Source organism: Vitis vinifera, chromosome 1, assembly GCF_030704535.1.
Source record: "Vitis vinifera cultivar Pinot Noir 40024 chromosome 1, ASM3070453v1".
Taxonomy (NCBI): domain Eukaryota; kingdom Viridiplantae; phylum Streptophyta; class Magnoliopsida; order Vitales; family Vitaceae; genus Vitis; species Vitis vinifera.
In genome coordinates, this window is record NC_081805.1 from 13,306,880 (window position 1) to 13,327,305 (window position 20,426).

The 20,426-nt window shown below is 30.8% G+C and overlaps 1 long non-coding RNA gene across 2 annotated transcripts; it reads right to left on the reverse strand.

The window, feature by feature from the left end:
* Positions 1-3,377: 3,377 nt before the first annotated feature.
* On the reverse strand, positions 3,378-11,349 carry LOC109123039 (uncharacterized). 2 transcript variants are annotated; one of them, XR_002030700.2, is made up of 6 exons: positions 11,090-11,349; positions 10,914-10,957; positions 4,778-4,925; positions 4,088-4,291; positions 3,827-3,928; positions 3,378-3,541 (listed from the first exon to the last, which is right to left on the reverse strand). It is a non-coding gene; the product is annotated as an uncharacterized LOC109123039 (long non-coding RNA). The 2 variants fall into 2 exon arrangements; XR_002030701.2 differs by lacking the exon at positions 3,827-3,928.
* Positions 11,350-20,426: the final 9,077 nt, after the last annotated feature.

Here is a 20,426-nt window from a genome sequence, read left to right on the forward strand (position 1 = left end):
AAACTACCTCACTTTTACTATAGAATGTTTGTTCATGGAAAAAAAAATAAGTCTCAAATTTTTCCTAAGAGGTGTTTATTTCTAAAGGGGAAAAAATCTCAAATAATAATAATAATAATAATGAAATCTAAAAAGAAAGGAAATATTTACGTGAAGGAGTCTAATTGTTAATTGATGTTGATGACATGACAAATAAAATAGACATTTTAAAAAATAATTGGATGATTCATTAAAAAGTAATGTATTTAATATGAAGATAATACTAATTAAAAAAGTTTTGGGTTTTTTTTCTATATATTTTTATATTAATGAGTCAAAATCCACTTTTCTCAAATAAATTATTTGTGATGAAATTATTTATCACTAATTTTTAAGTTTCGATGATGAATATTTTTCGTCACCAAATCCTCAACCATCTTTTGAAAACAATACTTACTATTTATAATTATTATTTTATAATAATATTATTGTATTAAAAAAATGAAATTTTGTTGCATAAAAGAATTAGAAGAAGAAATCTGAAGAAGATAAATGAGAATTCTCAAAGAAAAATATAATGTTATTTCAGTAGGAAGTCTCCTCTTTTTGTAAAGATTTAGAAAATGATTTAAATTAAAATCTTAATAGGAAAAACCCTGTAAGAAAAACTTAGTGAATAAAAAAAAGAATAATATTATTTCAATTATTTTACTATTAAAACTGCTTTGCTAAAAACCCTGCCACTTAAATTAAATTTAATAGGACAAAACCTAGGTAAAGGAAAAAAAAAATGAAAAAGAAAAGGTGCAACATATCCATACCAATTGGCAGATCTCTTAATTTTAGCATTCCAACGTGTATCTTAACATTTTCAATATAGTTGATGGTAATACTACTACAAAAATATAAAATAATGATTCTCCAATCCATGAAACTTGTAAAAAGCGTGGATTATTGAGCTTATACAAGGGGCACTTCAAAAGAAAAAAGCATAGAAAAAATCAATATTAGCGATTTGTAGAAGCGATATTAATTTTTTTTTTTTTTAAAGCATGGTGCTTTATACAAGTGTCATTAAAATAAAATATATATATAAATATATAATTCTCCCAAATTTCCCAATCTATCTCGCCACACATTCCCTCCAATTTCACAAAATCCAACAGACCTCTAAAGTGTAGGAGCTCATACCCACAACATTCATGGAACAATGAAATACTGATACACTATTGGAGACATACTAACGAGCCCAATGACCTTAAAACCCTCCATAAATCTTGGACATGCACCTATACCCGTCGGGTCTGACATCCTTCTGGTGAGCTACAATGTGCTAGGTTGCAATAAATATCTATTTTTCTTGAAACTTAGAAAAACCCCACACTGTAAAGCAAAAGACAACAACAACCTTCATGGCGAAAAACCATTTCCTCACCCTGAAATCCATTTATGAGTTGTCTTAATCCCTTTCTCATTCCTGAAATCCATTAATCATTTATATGTTCTATAACTAAAATCCCCTTTACCATTAATTATAAGAGCCTTAACAGACATGTAGAAGGCATCGCCAAAAAGCCCAATATCGATTAATACCATTGATGTATGTCTCTAGTAAGTCTCTTCTTAACCCATTGCTTTTCAATTTTCATGGTTTAATAAGGGTTATTTTTTGTGTATTTGTGAATTTTATAGGTATTTTGAAGAATAAGATTCACAACTTAAATTTTATGGTATTTTGAAGGTGTATCCTATTATGTCTAACCATAGATATTATTTATATAGGAATGTTTAAAACAAAAGGTCATTGTAGCAAATGAATGAAGGGGAACATGGAGAGATGCAAGTTTAGATGAGGGGGATTTTAGATTTCAATAGAGGTTTAACTATTCAGCAACTTGGAAACCTAGATTAGGGAGTAGTAAGGTAAAAAAAATTGTTATTACAAGAGATATCCCTTTAGTAGAATTTTTGAAGAGTTCCTGTCTCAAAGAGTTTGGTTATCTATCTTTTATTTTTGCATTTTGGGTTTGATTTAGTATCAGAAAAAAATTTGTTTTCAGTCTTTTTTATTTATTTCTAAGTTTCCTTGTTTTTAAATTTTATCATTATTATTTGCTTTTCAAATAATGATGTTAAGCAAGAAAGACCAAATTTGATCATTTTTCTTTAATGTGTTGATCCTCTTTGTAGGAGTTGTTTTCTTTGTTTTAGGAGGGTTTTTTTTTGTATTGATCATTTGTGAATATCATTTTTAGTTGTTTATTGACCACCACTACAAGAAATAGGATTTTTGGTGACAGTCGCCAACCGTCACCAAATCTTATATATCTATGACCAAAACCTATTGTCGCGGTCTTATGAAACCGTGACCGAGCATCACAGTATGAGGCGTAGCTAAAGGTATTGGTCACAGTTTCCTAAGTGATCGACACCATATGATTTCCTTTTTTGTGACGGCCATACAAAAACTGTGATGAAAAAGTTCAGAATACTTTGCTATTTATTAAGTTAATTTAGTCATGGTCAGGTAATAAATATAATCGTGACTATATGTTTAACCTTTAGTCACGATCAAATAATGAACGTGATTAAATGTACACTTATAGTCATGGGTAAAATTATCGACCATGACTATATGTGGTCAAGTAAGTTACCATGCCTAAATGTAAACTTATGGTCATGGTTAATGCTCTAAACCGTGACTAAATGTATGTCTATAGTCATGGTTAATAAAATGACTGTGACTAAATGTAAACTTATGGTCACGGTTAGTGCACTAATCGCAACTAAATGTATGTCTATAGTCACGATTAATAAAATGACATTGACTAAATGTAAACTTATGGTCACGCTCAATTCCCTAGCCGTGACTAAATGTATGTCTATAGTCACGGTCAATGCCCTAATTGTGACTAAATTGATCGTATGGTCACGGTCAATTCATTAATCATTACTAAATATAGGTATATGGTCATGGTAATTAAGTGACCGTGACTAATCATTAAGTCTATTATGACAAAATGTCCACTTATGGTCACGACTATTAATGACTGTGATTGAAATTAATCATATGATGGCCGTTATCCCCAAATTTTGGTGACGGTTCATTATTGAGCGTGACTAAAAGTACACTTATGGTCACAATTTTTTAGTGGCCGTGACTAAATTTGTTATGTTTTAGACATTATTTTTTATAAATTAAAATTTCCCAAACCTGTTATAAACCCAAACAAACCCATTTTAGACCTATATATGCAATTAAGCAATTAAACCAATTTCAATATATTACAATTAATTATTCCAAGCTAGTTAAAAACTTATATATCAATATAAGTCATTAAATATAAAAAACATAATATAACAAAAAAAAAAAAAAAACCAAACAAACAAAAAACAAAGAGATTCAAATTTAGTTTCACATTCTAACATAATATAACAAATCAACCAACCAAACATCACATAATAGTCATAGAAAGCAAAAAAAGTTAGATGATACAGATGTAGATGCTCCAGATGATGCAGAAGTAGAAGAAGATGTCTCCTCAATTTGGGATAGTAATTGCTGAAATTGATCATGGAATTATAAAAAAAAAAAAATTGTTAGACTTTTAAAATAATTTAGTATGAGGCTATGATTGAAATACAAGTATATAAAATTTATTTACTTCATTGCCATAATCTCCTTAGAATGATCATCAACAGGTGTCCCATATTTTCTTATGTGTGTTAGGGCAAACATCTTAATTCTATTGGGCTCACTTCGATCCTCCTTCTTTTGTGCCCAATTGAGTTATTTATGATGAATTATTTATGTACAAACAAATCATATTAATAATAAATTTCTAACCCGTTCATATCGAATTTGAGCATAACTTTTTGATCCCGATGTATGCTTTATCACTTGTTTTGCCCTATTTGCCTTGTTTTTTTTTTTTTTTCCTGAGATATCCTACATCAATTAAAAAATAGCAAGTCACCTATATAGGTAATAAAAACATAATAAAAGTTATATACATGAAGTATTGGGTTAGATATAACTAATAAATGTCATTTTATGTGAATATGAGTATCATAAGACACATTATCAAGAAAAGATCATTATCTTTACCTTGGCCTCAGGTGTACCCCAAAAGTGGATGAGCCACCTCCAATCATCATCCGATAAGTGTGGAGGTCGATGGCACAATCTCTTCTCATCTGTATTATAAGGGTTATAATACTTGGCCTTCATTTTATTTCTATAGCTTCTAAACAAATTTCCACAACATTGAAGAATGTAGCTCTTACATGTTTCTTCTAGTTCATATTTTTCCTGTATTGCATTAAAATGTCATGTATAAATAAGAGGTATCATTTTTAAACAATAACATTACAATTTAGATTGAATAGTAACTAGCATATACTAATACTAAGGCCCAAATCTTTTCCTTCACATCTTCACTGACATGATTCCAATCTTGAACTTGGATGGGTACATTGTGTTGAAATCGCACCAATGTTCCCATATAGCTTGACAATCTTTCCCATTTTCCATCATAAACAACTTGCCCTTTGGTATTGAATTGTGTAGTTTTTTTTTCCCTCGGGTTTCATACTAAGTAAATCTAAGTTACGTGTTGGGCCACGTGTCCTCTTTTTTCTAGAGGATGAACCTATTAAGAGTAATAATGAAATTAAAAGAAATATAATTTACTTATCTTATTTAAAATTAAACATTAAAAACCTATCATTCAAGAAATTAAATATATGTAAACACATTTATCATATGTAAAGTTAAACATAATCTTCTGAATCATACCAACAGCAGAAGGATCTGAAGAATCAGAAGGATCAGAACTACTAGGAGTAGTAGTTGCAGCAGGTTGTATGTCTAAGAGTTGTTGTAGATTGTCCAACTCATCTTCCGGAGACACTATTTGTACTCTTCCTCTTCGATGTGACATTTCCTACATAATAAAGTAAATTAGAAAAAGTAATACAAAATAAGTTACATAAATAATATGAAATAAATTACAATTTGTATATCTGGTAAGTATATATTTATGTACTTACTAATATTATTAGCTACACATCATCTATATCATCATCATCAATGAATTCATTATATTTTTCAACAATGTTTTCTTGTTGTGATAGTAGAACATCCGTTTGGATAGTTTCTCCTACAATATCATTTCTATCCCAATTGATTAAATCATTCTCGATCAACTCATGCACATCACGTTGACTATGAAGTGTTATAAGCTATTGATATGGCTCTGGATCATTAGTAGATACTTTTTTATTCATATCATAAACCCCTCGAGTTTGCATCTCTACGTGCCAATTTTCCTCATTTGAATTTTGAACATAGAAGACTTGTTTTGCTTGAGATGCAAGCACAAATGGTTCATCTGTGCATATGATATGTTCAAAATTCAAACACGTGAACCCATATTCATCCTTCTTTATTCCCCTTCCACTATTGATTACATCCCACCAGTCACACTTGAATAAAATAACTCTATTTCTACCAAGGTAATGTAACTCAATTACATCAGTTAGCACACCATAGTAAGAAACATGACTAGGAGTTGGGTTTTGATCTCTTGCACTTACAAAGCTTGATACCTCTATGGTCACAACAACTCCACTGTTTTGAGTTTTTTTTTTCCATTTTTCTCGTTCTCTTGTGTGAAATCTGAACCCATTAATGATGTATCCCCTATAACATGTAACTGATGTACTTGGTCCACGAGACAATGATAGTATGTGTTCAGAAATTGGACCTTCATGTCGCATTTGTATAATCTATAGATTCAAATATAAGATGTTAATACATACATGTATATTAGATAATAGAAAAATTTATGTAGTGAATGAACTTACACGTTCTTCAAACCAACTAATGAATTCTCTTATGTGAATCAAATCTACATCTCGTGCATGAATACGAGGCTTAACCTTTATAGATTGCTTATGCTCTCTGATAAAAATGAAAAAATTAATTATAATGTTCACAAAGACCAAAATTAAATTTTTATATGAGAATTAATATAAAGTTATTCAAATAAGTGTCTTACTCAATAAATGACGTCACTTCCTCACAATTAGTCAACACATATAAATGTGCTTGAGACCATTCTTCTGTGCTAAGAACACGAGATATTAACTTTCCTATTGTACGTCTCATGCATTTGAAAATGGTTAACCCTCCATCATTTGTTATGTTATTTTCAATGACATAATTTTTTTCTTCACGGTCATGCTTCGTTTCAACATCATGCAAATATCTTGAACAAAAGGTTATACATTCTTCTGCTATGTACCCCTCTACAATAGAACCTTCTGGACGACTCTTATTACGGACATAAGACTTTAATGTACGTAAATACCTGTCATTCCACAACATGATAGATTTGTTCATGAACTATACGAAACCTAATATACATAAGATTAATTGAATGAGAACATACCGCTCAATAGGATACATCCATCGATATTGCACTGGTCCAACGATCTTTGCCTCACTTGCAAGATGAATAGGTAAATGCACCATAACATCAAAGAATGATGGAGGAAATATTCTTTCTAATTTGCAAAGTGTGACTATTATGTCATTCTCAAGGTGCTCTAATTGATCACTCTTTAACACTTTAGAACACAACTGTTTGAAGAAACTACATAGTTCAACTATAACAGCACAAACATTCTTATGTAGAACTCCTCGAATTGCAAGTGGAAGGAGTTGTTGCATGAGAACATGACAATCATGAGACTTCAACCTAAATATATTTCTTTCATTCACTTGTACACACCGAGAGATGTTAGAAGCATAACCATCTGGAACCTTTACTTCTTTCAAAAATTTACAAAATTCCTTTTTTTCATTTGAAGTTAGTGAATAGCATGCAGTAGGCAATATAACCCTATTCCCTCTTTGTATGGGATGAAGTTGATCTCTGATACCCATAGCTTGCAAGTCAAGACGACTATTGAAGTTATCCTTCGATTTACCATCGATACTCAACAAGGTGCCAACTATACTGTCACATATATTCTTTTCAATATGCATTACATCCAAATTGTGACGCAAAATGAGGGTTTTCCAATATGGCAATTGGAAAAAAATGTTTTTTTTTTTCCAATTGTGCTCAAGTTCAACATGTTCTCCTTTTCTTTTTGCTGACATTTTATTTTTTTATGTCTTCCCTAAAGTAATATGTTCCATTCTATCTAATTAATGTAGAACATCTTCCCCAGACTTTTTAGGTGCTGCTCTATGCCCTTCATTTCCATTAAATGACTTTTTATCACGTCGAAATCTATCGGCAAAAATCGACGATGACCCATGTAACACCATTTCCGTCCGTTTTGTACTCGATATGAAGAACAATCCTTATTACAAATAGGACAAGCAAATTTCCCTTTAGTACTCCAACCTGAAAGATTTGCATATGCAGGAAAATCATTGATGGTCCATAATATAGCTCCACACATACAAAAATTTTGTTTTGTTGAAGCATCATATGTTTCAACTCCAACCTCCCATAAGTCATTCAACTCATCTATCAATGGTTGTAAGTATATGTCAATGTCATTCCCAGGTGCAGTTGGACCAGGAATAAGTAGTGACAACATGAAGAATGTTTGTTTCATACACATCCAAGGTGGTAAGTTATATGGAATAAGAACCACCAGCCACATACTGTATGAAATTGACATATTCCCAAAAGGATTGAACCCATCACTTGCTAAACTGAGCCTAACGTTTCGAGGTTCTAGCGCAAATGAAGGGTGTACGTTATCGAAGTTTTTCCAAGCCAAAGAGTCCACTGGATGCCTCATCATCTCACCTTCCATGCGACCATCAACATGTCATTTCATGTGAGAAGCTGTCTTAGATGACATATATAACCTTTGAAGCCTTGGTTTTAAGGGAAAATAACGCAAGACCTTAGCAGGAATTTTCTTTTTCTTTATTAACTTAGTGAACTCATCTATAGAATGATCATCACTTGATTTCCATCCAGAGACACCACAAATCAACACACTTATTTGCATTTGCATGCTCTTTTGAATACAACATGCAATCTAAGGGGCATGCATCAATTTTGACATAATGAAGGCCAAGGTCATGAAGTATTTTTTTTTGCTTCATAATAGTTGCTTGGCAATGTCTCACCCTCAGGAAGTGCCTCCTTCAACAATTCAAGCAACATTGTAAAGGACTTATTGCTCCATCCATTAAGACACTTCATATGAAATAATTTTATGATAAAAGACAACTTTGTGAATTTTTTACACCCAGGATATAGTTCATGATCTGCTTCTGTTAACAAATTATAAAATTTGTTTGCATCCTTATTTGGTTTTTCAAACTCTTCATGCACATGTGGACTTCGTTCATATTCCTCATTTGGCATTGACATTCCAAATGCATCATTTAACATTTCTTCCATCTCATCATGCATATCAGACTCATTAGTGCTAGTATTCGTAGGTTCACAAAACTCATATTCCCCATGCAACCATCGCACATAATTTCTAGCTATCCCATTATCCAACAAATGGTCTTACATGATTTCTCGTTTTTGCACAACACAATTATTGCAACGAATGCAAGGACATGGGAGCATTTCTTTTCCAGGTGCATTGGTAAAGGCAAAATCTAAGAACTCAAAAACTCCTTTATGATATTCATTACTTACTATTTTTTATTAAAAAAAAAAAAAACAACATCAAACCTATTCTAGAAACTAATTATTTAACAAGTTGTTTTGGAAGTAGGATATTATTTGAGAGTATATTTAATTAAAAATATTATATAAGTTTACTATTTTTAAACTTTAAAAACTAATTACTTTATTTTAAATAAAAAAAAAGACACAACTTATAAATTAAATCATAAAAAGAAAGATATAAATTTGAGAATAGATTTTACTTGTATCACTTTTAAAATTTTTATTTTTTATTTTTTACTTTTGACAATAATTAAAAATGTAAATATTTCACTAAAGTCAAGCATGGTTTAATTAATAGTTCTTAAATTATATTTGGGAATTCAAAGATAAAAAAAATTATTTTCTCCATCTATTTTTCATGAAGGTACATACAATATAATTAATAGTTCTTAAATTATAATTTTTTTTATCTACTTTCTATTTTTTTATCTACTTAAAATATCATGAATTTTAGATTATAATATATATGCAGATTCAAGGCCTATATCCAACTCATCATTAGTGGGTGTAACGTGCAGCTCATGTGGATTGGGGGTTTGATTGCCAACTCAAACTCTATCCAAAAAAAAAATTATATATATGTATATGTTAAAGGAATTTGGAATCAATGAAAATTAAATGTATTCGGTCAAAATTTTAATAAATCACGTATAGGAAGTCTTATCTAATCTAATTTATTACCTAAATTCAATTCAAACTTTTTTTTTTTTTAAAGAAAAGTGGGTTTTGACTCACTTATTTTTAAAAATATATATATATATATATATATATATATATATATATATATATATATATATATATATATATATATATATATATAAAATGAACCCAATTTTTATAAATATTTTGAAATGCATTTTTTTCATAAGTCATATAATTATTTCCTTAAAATATCATGAATTTTAGATTATAATATACATGCAGATTCAAGGCCAATATCTAACTCAGAATTAGTGGTTGTAACGTGTAGCTCATGTGGATTGGGGTCTGGTTGATTGCCAACTCAAACTCTATCCAAAAAAATATATATATGTATATATTAAAGGAATTTGGAATCAATGAAAATTAAATGTATTCTGTCAAAATTTTAATAAATCACGTATAGGAAGTTTTATATAATCTAATTTATTACTTAAATTCAAATCAAACTCTTGTTTTTTTCTTTTTTTTCTTTTTTTAAAGAAAAGTGAGTTTTGACTCACTTATTTTTAAAAATATATAAAAAATAAAAAATAAATATTTGTATATATAAAATAAAATATCTACTTGTATCTCTTATTTGTATCTCGACGCCTATAAAATAGTTGCCAATTAAGCTAATCAATAATCCATCCTTTATTATTTTATTCATTTCATAATTCTAATTTATAAAATTTCTTTAATCATGTAAGTTTGGATGCATTGAGGGATTTACTTTAACTTTAATTAATCCGCCATTGCTATCCAGTTTGCACCACCATTGTAAATTTCTTTATTTATTTTAGGATGAAAATGATTTGACTAGGACATGATGTCATGTCACGTGAAAAATCATTAAATTTTAGGGGACTTGCGGTGGGAGCTATTACACACTTAAGTTTCATCCTATATTATTAATTGTATAATGAATTTATTTAGAAAGAATTATGATTCAAAATTTTTAATAGCATGTTTGATAATTATTTTTAAAAAGAGTTTTAATAATTATGTTTAATAAAACAAAAGAATAATTAAAAATTTAAAATATTTTTAAAATAAATTTTATTATAATATTTTATTTTATATATTTATATAATTACTTTTTAAAACAGTTATTTGTATACAAACTTTTCCATAATTATTTGTATCTCTTATTATATAATTAATAGTTCTTAAATTATAATTTTTTTATCTACTTAAAATATCATGAATTTTAGATAGTTGGTAATATGAGTTCCCAAAGCTACAGAAACTCAAAGCAAAATCAATCTCAAAGCTACAGAAACAAAGAAAAAGCAACACGTAGAAATAGACAAAGAAAAAACATGAATTATTGAAACTTTGTTGAAAACTAATCAAATTAGGAATGCAACACAGTAATTAAACCCAATGGAAATAGACAATTGAAGAGAATGCAACACACATAAAAGAAAAATTCTTTCATTACACAATAACAACGGAAATAAACCCAATAACAATGAAATCAGAATTAAATCATAGAAAAAATAGAGAGAAACTAGAGAGAAATTATACCTTGGGAAGTAATTAAGTGTGGTTTTTCCAAAAGCACCAAAACCCTATAACAATGGAAATAAACCCAATAACAATGAAAATAAACCCAATAACAATGGAATCTCAAACCTAATCACAAACATTTCCAAAATACCAACTAACAAAACCCCAAAAAAAAATAAAATCCCAAAACTCACCAAAACCTAGAGAGAAACGATTTTTACGGGAATTTCTTGGAGGTGGCTTTGGCTTTATGGACCATAGCTTCCATGGGGCTTCTTCGGCATGGCTTCCATAAGTTTTTTCCGGAAATGGCTTCCTCCAAGCAATGGGGGATGTGGGTAGGTTTTGTGGGTTTTATGGCCGTGGGTTTTGGAGAGGAAAGAAAATGGGTTTTGTTGGCAGGAGAGAGAAAGGCTTTATATTGGAAATGATTGCAGGAGAAGGGTTTTGTGGGTTAAAATGTTGGCTGTGTACTTTATATTGGAAAGTGATGTGAGGCTTTATATTCATGCCTTTATATATGGTTAAAATGTTGGTCATGGGTTATTATCAAATCTCATGGCTTTTTTTCATGGTAGAGTTTCTATATATCCACATGGTTCATTATTTCATTATTTTTCATAGTGAAAGATTTGAATCGGATTAAGTCTAATGGCTTTTTTTCATAGTAGAGTTTTTTTTTTTTTTTTTAAAAAAAAATTTGATGTCTTGATTTTTTTTGCTTTGTCTTTTTATTTTATCCAATTTATCTATTGAATATTTTATAATTATCACATGCATATTTAATCACACAAAAAGGAAAAAAAATTATTTAATTTTACTGTTATTGTTTTGTGTTCAGAACTATTAATGTTAAAAGTTTTTAAAGATTTAAAATTATCAAGTTTTTAAAATTTACAATTATTTTAAAAATTAAAATTAATTTTGAAAGTTCAATGTTTTACTCAAAGTGTTGTTTTAAAATTTTTATTAAGTTTTATCAAGTTTTTCAAGTTTTAAAATTATCAAGTTTAAAATTTAAAAATTTTATATTAGAAAATTTTCAAGTTTTATATTTTAAATTTTTTATCAAGTTTTAAAATTTTAAATTTTATAATTATATATGAGAAAATTATCAAGTTTTATATTTTAAAATTGTTATTTTCAAAGTTTTATCATGCTTATCAAGTTTTAAAATTTTAAAATTTTATATTAGAAATTTATCAAGTTCTATATTTTAAAATTTTAATAGTTAAACATGTTTAGTAAATTTAAGTTTACTAAAAAAAATAACTGGTCTTAATGATGTTAATATTAATGATGATAAAATTTAATAAAATCTTCTAATAATAACTTATCTTATTATAAAACCTATTATTTATCATATATAAAATGTTCTTTTTCTAAAATAATTCAAAGGTATAGCTAGTGTTTGCTAACGAGCTTATAATTATAAGAGTTTTTTATTCTTAATAATAAATAAATAAATAAATAAGTAAACCATAGAAGGGAAACAATTTTTTGTTCTTAAAAACAAAAAATAAGATATTTTTAGTTATCTTAAATTGTTTTCACTTATTAGAGTAAAAGATATTTTCAAAAATAATTATATAAATACAAAGAATAATTAAAAATAAAATATAACATATAAAAGTTATTTTTAAAACATATTTAAAAACATAAAAAAATATATTAAGAATATTATAGGTTTCTAAATCGACTTTTATTTTAAAATACATCAGCAAACAAATTTTTAAAAATGTTTTAAAAAACCATTTTTGTATAACTGTTTATGAAAATGTCAAAATACTTCACAAATAAAACTATAATTTATTAGTATTTCTGTGGGCCTTAGGTGCTAGGAAATATTATATGTGCATCCTACTCCTACTCTGTCTTCATTATTTTCAGTCACGTGTCCCTTTATATCTTATACCAATCTATTATTATTTTATCATATGGTATCATTTTTTCATATTTGATGATATTAATTTCTACCTTATCCCATATGCTTGTAGCTTAATTTCATCATATATTTGGACAACAGAATTTCAGACTTCCATTTGGTAGTAAATATAATAAACATAAACAGAGAATGGTGCGTTTAAGAATATTTTTCCATGAATTTTAACTTTATAAATTTGTTAATTTTACAAATTTAAGAATTATAAAAGTTTAGAACTTTTATTTTTAATCATAAACAAAGAATGTTATTTTTGTAGTTATAAACTGTTTCTGTATTGCAAAAATCATAAAGATTAAAAAATATTTTATGATTGAAAATTAAAGAAAACTATAAACAATTTTGCTAGTAATTGTTCATAGTAAAATTTAGTTATCACGACTATTGATACTTTAAATATAATAAGAATTATTTATCATATATAAAATCAAAATTGTTTTTTAATTTGCTAACTCACTTGCATTTAAACTTTTTATCAAATAATATCAAATTGAACCATCATATTTTTAAACTAACATATTAAACTTTATTTTGCTTCTTATTAAAACATTAATCATAACAAGGAAATTAAATAATTTTAACTAAAGAAAAATAGGTAACACACTAATTTGTTTCTTAACTTAAAAAAAAAATAGTAATATAACTTTAAACTTTTTAAAATTAATAAAAACTATTATTATTACTATTAATGATAATTTCTATTTATGATATTGTGGACCCCGCATTTTGGCTCAATGCGTTTCCCACTTGATGGTGAGCTCGATTTTTATTTGAAAAATTGATTTTTTATTGATTATTTGAAAATGACTTTGGAGTCGCCACTTATTTTTGTTTTATTTTTAAAGGGTAAACAAAATAAGAAAGAAAAACCCTAAGTGTGACTCCTTGTTTTGGAAAAGGTGGTCTGTGAAAAACCGAATCGGGTTCGGGGGTCAGGTTACTCATCGGGAAGGTACGGTAAAGACCGTAGCACCCCTCTAAGTCCCTAAAGTCGGGTCTCTACTAATACAATGAAACTGATGTGGCAATCAACGAGAAAGTCAATGGATATTCACCTAAATCATGCACAATATGAGAATCAAAACACGCAATAGAGATTGACTAGAAAGGGAGTGGATGCGTACCTCGGCCACGAGCCACAATGCGTTATCAAGAAACGGGATTAATGCACAATTAATGAATACAAAACATAGCTCATACATATCGGAGTGCAAAACGAAGCTCAAGCAAAATACAGTAAGCACGATAATTGACAGTCAAAAAGGGGTCAAACATAGGGCCCCCAACAAAGCCCGATTTATTGTTCATGAGCTAATCCCACAAATCTCGTGTTTTAGAATTATGAAGGAATCACTATTGCTTATGTAAAATCAAGAAGATCAGAAGATTATTTAGGAACTGAAATGTGATTAAAAACTATTCGAGTGAAAACAGAATTATTGGAGCTTATTTGAAAATTGGAGTATTTGGAATTAAATTTTGAAGATTAGAGTTCCGGTGATTAAATTGAAATTTGTTAAAGAAAATGAGAAACGGACTTTAGGAAATTGAACTGCGAGACCATAGACTTTTGAAAGTTGAATTTATAATAATGATAATAATAAGGTCTTGAGAGTTTGAATTAATAATAATAATAATAATAATAATAATAAGATTTCGAAAGTCTGAATTAATGATAATGATAATAATAATAATAATAATATTTTAAAAATGTGAATTAATAATAATAATAATAAGATTTTGAGAATCGTATTAATAATAATAGTAATAATAATAATAAGATTTTAAAAGTTGAATTAATGATAATAATAATAATAATATTTTGAGAGTTGGGTTAATAATAATAATAATAGGATTTTGAAAGTTTGAATTAATGATAATAATAATAATAATAATAATAATAAATAGATTTTGAAAGTTGAGGTAATAATAATAATAATAATAATGAGATTTTTGAAAGTTTGGATTAATGATGATAATAATAATAATAAATAGATGTTGAAAGTGTGAATTAATAATAATGATAATAATGAGATTTTAAAAGTTGGGTTCTTAAGAATTAAACTTTAACGATTAGAATAAGCAAATAAATATGGAATGATAACGCTAATTAACGGAAATAACATTTTTAACGGATAAAAAAAAATGAATAATGGAATTTTTAAGATCGAAAATTAAATTAGGACGTTGGATTTTTGAAGAAGTGGACTGTAAACAAATAGATAAGCATGGGAGAATGATTCTAATTGATAAAAATAAAATTTAAACGAATTATAGAGATTAAATTAGGACAAGGGATTTTTGAAGGATTAGACTTTGAATAGCTAAATAAATACGGGATAATGATTCTAATTAATGGAGATAAGATTTAAACGAATATTTGAATAATTAAATTAAGACATGTGATTTTTGAAGGATTAGACTAGATAAATATAGGACATTGATTCTATTTAATGAAAATGATATTTAAACGAATATTTGAAGAATTAAATTAAAACATGGGATTTTTGAAATATTAGACTAGATAAATATGGGATATTGATTCTATTTAATGAAAATGATATTTAAACGAATATTTGAAGAATTAAATTAAAACATGGGATTGTTGAAAGATTAGACCTTAAATAACTAAGTAAATATGGGAGGGTAATTCCAATTGATGAAAATAAGGTTTTAAATTAATTGTAGAATTTTTTGGATTAAAAGATTAAATCAAAACATGGAATTTTTTTTTAGGATTAGAATTTAAATAGATAAATATAGGAGGATAATTCTAGTTGATGAAAATGGGATTTAAACGAATTACGGAATTTTTAGAATTGAAAATTTAAATTAAAACATGGAATTTTTGAAGGATTAGACTTTAATGAATGAGATTTTTAAAAGATGATAAATCGATACATATGAAATAATGATAATTAACAATCCTAGTATTTAAACGAGTATAGTTACATAGGGGAAATTTCGGGATTGAATTTTCAAGAATTAAAATTTTGCAAATCGAATTTAAAATTAAATTTTAGGAAGTTATTTCGAAAATGATGTTTTGTGTAGCTGATTTTAAAAAAGAAAAACTTCATAGGAAAAAGATATTTGTAACATTAGAAAAGGACTTGAGAGGGCTGTATACTTGGCCCAAACTTGGAGGATGGGGCTTAAGGCCCATAAGAACTAAACTAAACCTACAACTTGGGCTTTGGAAGCCCACTAACAAAAACCCACTAGCCAAACGTCTACCATGAGGATCCAAGGGGGGGGCTGCCACCTCATTTTTAAAACAGCTGAGGGATGACTAATGCAGCAGGCTGGCAGTGAAGGTTATGGCTAGCATGTTGATGACGCCGGGGATGAAACGGGGAAATGGAGATGGGGCTGCTGCTTCTGCTGGCACTCGCGCCGCTGCTGCCAAGGTCAGCGCTGCTGGTCTCTCCGCCATCTCCGTCGCTGGACGGAGATCTTGATGGAAAGGAAGGCGACCCTGACAAGCGGCAGGCTCCCTCCGACAGCGGTTGTTTGATGAGCCAAGTGGCTGTTGAAAGTGGCAGCCTAGTGCAAGAGATTGGGATCCCCCAACCTGAATCACCACGAACGAGCCATGTTCGTGACTCACTCCACAGCCCCGCCTCTGACCCATCTCTTCCTCTCTCTAGCTGTTTATTGAGTGGCGCCGAAGACCTTGTGAACGATGGCGAGCTTGTAGAGGTCGTCCAAGGAGAGAAACGTGGTTGAGAAAAAAGTGAGCATGGGGGGGAAGTAGATGGGAGACATGAGTGGTAAGGTGATGAGGTAGAGGATAGGTATGATGCAACCTTATTCACATGGTTCTCAATGCCCATGCTGGTGAGAAAATACGTAAATGGATTCCAAAACTCAAAACAAAACAACAAATGAATAAATAACTCCATGCATAATATCTGGATGTCTCACGATGAAAATAATAAAGATCCTCATCCATTATTCAAGACAAGTTAATGCAACGGAGAAGGCACCAACAACATAAGTAGAAAAGACCAAATAAATCAACAAAGACATCCTGGGGAGTGATACCCAGAATAACCGAAAGCATGGTTGAATACGAATATACCTGTAGATGCACCAGATGCCCTCCCTCAGCTCTATGTCGTCTTCCTCTTTCCACTCCCTCCTCCTGGCCAGGAAGCCCCCTCCTCTGAAAATATCTCACTCAAGCTTACCCAAAAAAGTCCTCCCCCCCTCAGAAAGAGACCTCCTCTGCAACTGAAAAATGTCCCATTCTTTACGGCCAGGAAGCCTCCTCAAATCACCTCCCCTTTGCTCACTCTTCCCGATTGCAGAAAAAGCTCTCTGCTTCTCCTGAATCATCTCTCTCTAGCCGCCAGCCTAGAAAGCTCTACCTCCCCTACAGCTTTAGAGCCCCCCCCCAGCCGTTTTTCTTCTCACGGTCTTTTCATCCCTTTTCTTTTCCCTCTGTCAAGCTTCTATTGGTTCCTCAAAAGCCCAGCTGAATCTTCAACAGCCAATCCGGGAGTGAAACGTGGCTGCCTAAGAGCGCGACACCTGGCCAAAAACTAATTGCAAAAAAATGCTTTAGATATATCCCAATTTGGGGGTCTACAAATATGCCCCTCTTCGGTAGAGTTCATGAGTGTAAAGAACATGAACACTAGAGTGAAAAGCAAGTGTTTATAGTGAATGTAATGAAATGAACTCTACCGAAGAACCAAGGAGACCCCCATAGGGACACCAGTGAGACACGAACTCACTCAGACTAACAGACAAACATAGAAGCTCTAACCCTAAAAGAAAAAGGATGTCACAAAATGTCCCTGAAGTCACACTGAGGATCTAGGCTCCCTCTAAGATGTCTCCAAAAATGACTCGAAAATCGATGCCAAAGGTGAGTAACAGTTAAACCACCCTGGAGCACGGACAAGAACACGTCCAAAGGAGACCGTCCTATGTGGACTACGAGATGAATATGCGATAAGCACCGGGTAACAAAGCGAGAAAGAACCGATGACGAATGCAAAACCATGAGGGTAAGATGTGCAATGCCAGTGAATATGTGATTACTACCAAAAAGTGCTATTTTGTAGACCTAATTATAATGGTTTTAAGCACCTTTGAGTAGTAATCATATTCATTTAACCCAATTAATTCATTAAGGTCCTTAGTAATTGGTTTTAACCATTTTGTGGCAAGTTTACATGTTTTTATCAGCTTATGAATCAATTCAAGCATGCCAAATGATGGAGGAGCTACTTGGACAAGTTATGGCAAAGCTTTTGGAAGCTCAAATTCATGAAGAACCAAGCTTTGGAGCTTCATAGCCCTTTGCCAAAGTCGTTCAAAGTATGCAAGGAAAGAACAATGGAAAAGAGGAAAAGCAAGCAAAGTGAAGAGAAGCAAAGAGGACAGCAGCTGCAGTCTTCTTTCGCACTTTTGGAGCACTTCCCGAAGTCCATTTTTTTCATACTATATACCATTTCAAAGCTCTAGAAGTCAAGAATCCAACGCTTTAAACCATGCACGATTTGGAGCTGAAATGAGGAAGATATGGCCTTTGGAAGCCAACTGCTCCAGGTTATGCGAAAATTTCGCATTCCACAAGGTGTTATGCGAAATTCGCATAACATTCGCATAACATTCGCATAACCTATGCGTGTTGCGAATTTTGCTCTGTTTTTGCCTACTCCACTTTAGATATTTTCCTTTGTATTTTGTGATGTAATTTCCTTTCTTATCCTTGTAACTAACCAATCACAAGCTTTTGCTTTTGAAAAGACTTTATAAGGGGTGGAAATCACCTCTTGGAAGATATAGAATATAGAAAATGTTACGTTTTACACGGAGCTCTCTCATTTCTCTTTTCTCTTCCCCATTTCTATTTTCTTGGAAGCCAAACAGCCTCTGAGGGCTTTTCCTCAGAGGATGATTGGCTAAAACTTTTAGTTTCTCAAAGTATGGATGTTATGTGATGGCTTGGATGCAATCCCATGGAAATTTCTCGCACCCGGAAGGTAAGGTAGACGTTTTCATTAAAGGTTCATTAATGCAAAGTTTGGTTTTTATTTCCTTTGGACAACTTCCAATGGCCAATACTTGATAAGCTTTTGGATTTCTATCCATTAGTTATCTCCTACGAGCTATTGGAAGGTGAGGTTTTCAATTCCAAGTTTTGCATTAATCCGTTAGAACCAATTTCAATGGTCATTGAAAGGTGAGTTTATCACCTGGAATGACTTTGAGTTGCCAATATTTGGTAAGCTTTTGGCTTTAGACCATTAGTTATCTCTTATGAGCCATTCAAAGGAAGTCTAAGGTGAATAACCATTGATGAAATTCACTACCATCTGTTTTGCCATTTTAAAGGATTAAAACTTGATTTGCTAAATCCATACCGGTTCGGGAAGCAAGCATCACCATAGTTGCAACCCCAGCGCGAGGAGCCTATCCTGAGATTTCCAATTTGCATAAGAGCCAGAGTATAGCTATCCTATCTTTGAGAAACTTGTTTTTACACCCTTTCATTTTAGTCTTTAATGTTAGCTTAGATTAGTTTAAATCTTTCTAAAACATTTGCATTTTCTTTTAAAGCTAACATCCATAAGAAAATCACCTATTTTCCTAATTCGAATATCACTAGTGTTTGCGAAAACCCTTCCCAGTGAATGATCCTAGAACCACTATGCTATAGTAGCTTGGCTACTTTAGTAATAGTATTCAAGGTATAAATTTTGTTGATACGCCTTTAAAGCTAAGCTACCATGAGTCGCATCAATATGAACGCCAGGAGCTGTGACTCTGAGTGACAAGACTGACTCTAAACACTAAACTAAGAAAAATAATGGCTCTGAAAGCCAAACAAAAAAAACTAAACCTAAACACTAAACTAGAAGGCCCATAGGTGAAGACCTACGGTGGTGATACAATAAAAATGCCCATAGATGCCAATCTATGGTGGTGAAACTCTCAAAAGCCCACAGATAAAAATCTATGGTGGTGATAACCTCGAAAACCCAAGGATGAAAATCCCTGGTGGTGAAATAACTAAATTGCCCATAAATAGCTGATCCATAGTGGTGATAATCTCAAAAGCCCAAGGATGAAAATCCATGGTGGTGAAATAACTGAAATAAATGCTCATAGATGAAAATCTATGATGGTGAAAAACTGATCAAAGCTCATAGATGTTTGATCTATGGTGGTGATATAACTGAAACAAAGCCCATAGATGTCTGATCTATGGTGGTGAAACAACTGAAATAAATGCTCATAGATGAAAATCTATGATGGTGAAAAACTGATCAAAGCCCATAGATGTCTGATCTATGGTGGTGAAAAAAACTTATCAAAGCCCATAGATGAAAATCTATGGTGGTGAAAAACCCGAAAGCCCAAGGATGAAAATCCATGGTGGTGAAATAACTGAAATAAAGGGGGATGCCCTAAACGAACTGAAAATAGGGGGATGCCCTAAACGAAATGACAGTAGGGGGATGCCCTAAACGAAATGACAGTGGGGGGATGCCCCAAATGAAAATGACAGTGGGGGGATGCCCCAAACGAACATGACAGTGGGGGGATGCCCCAAAAGTAAATGACAGTGG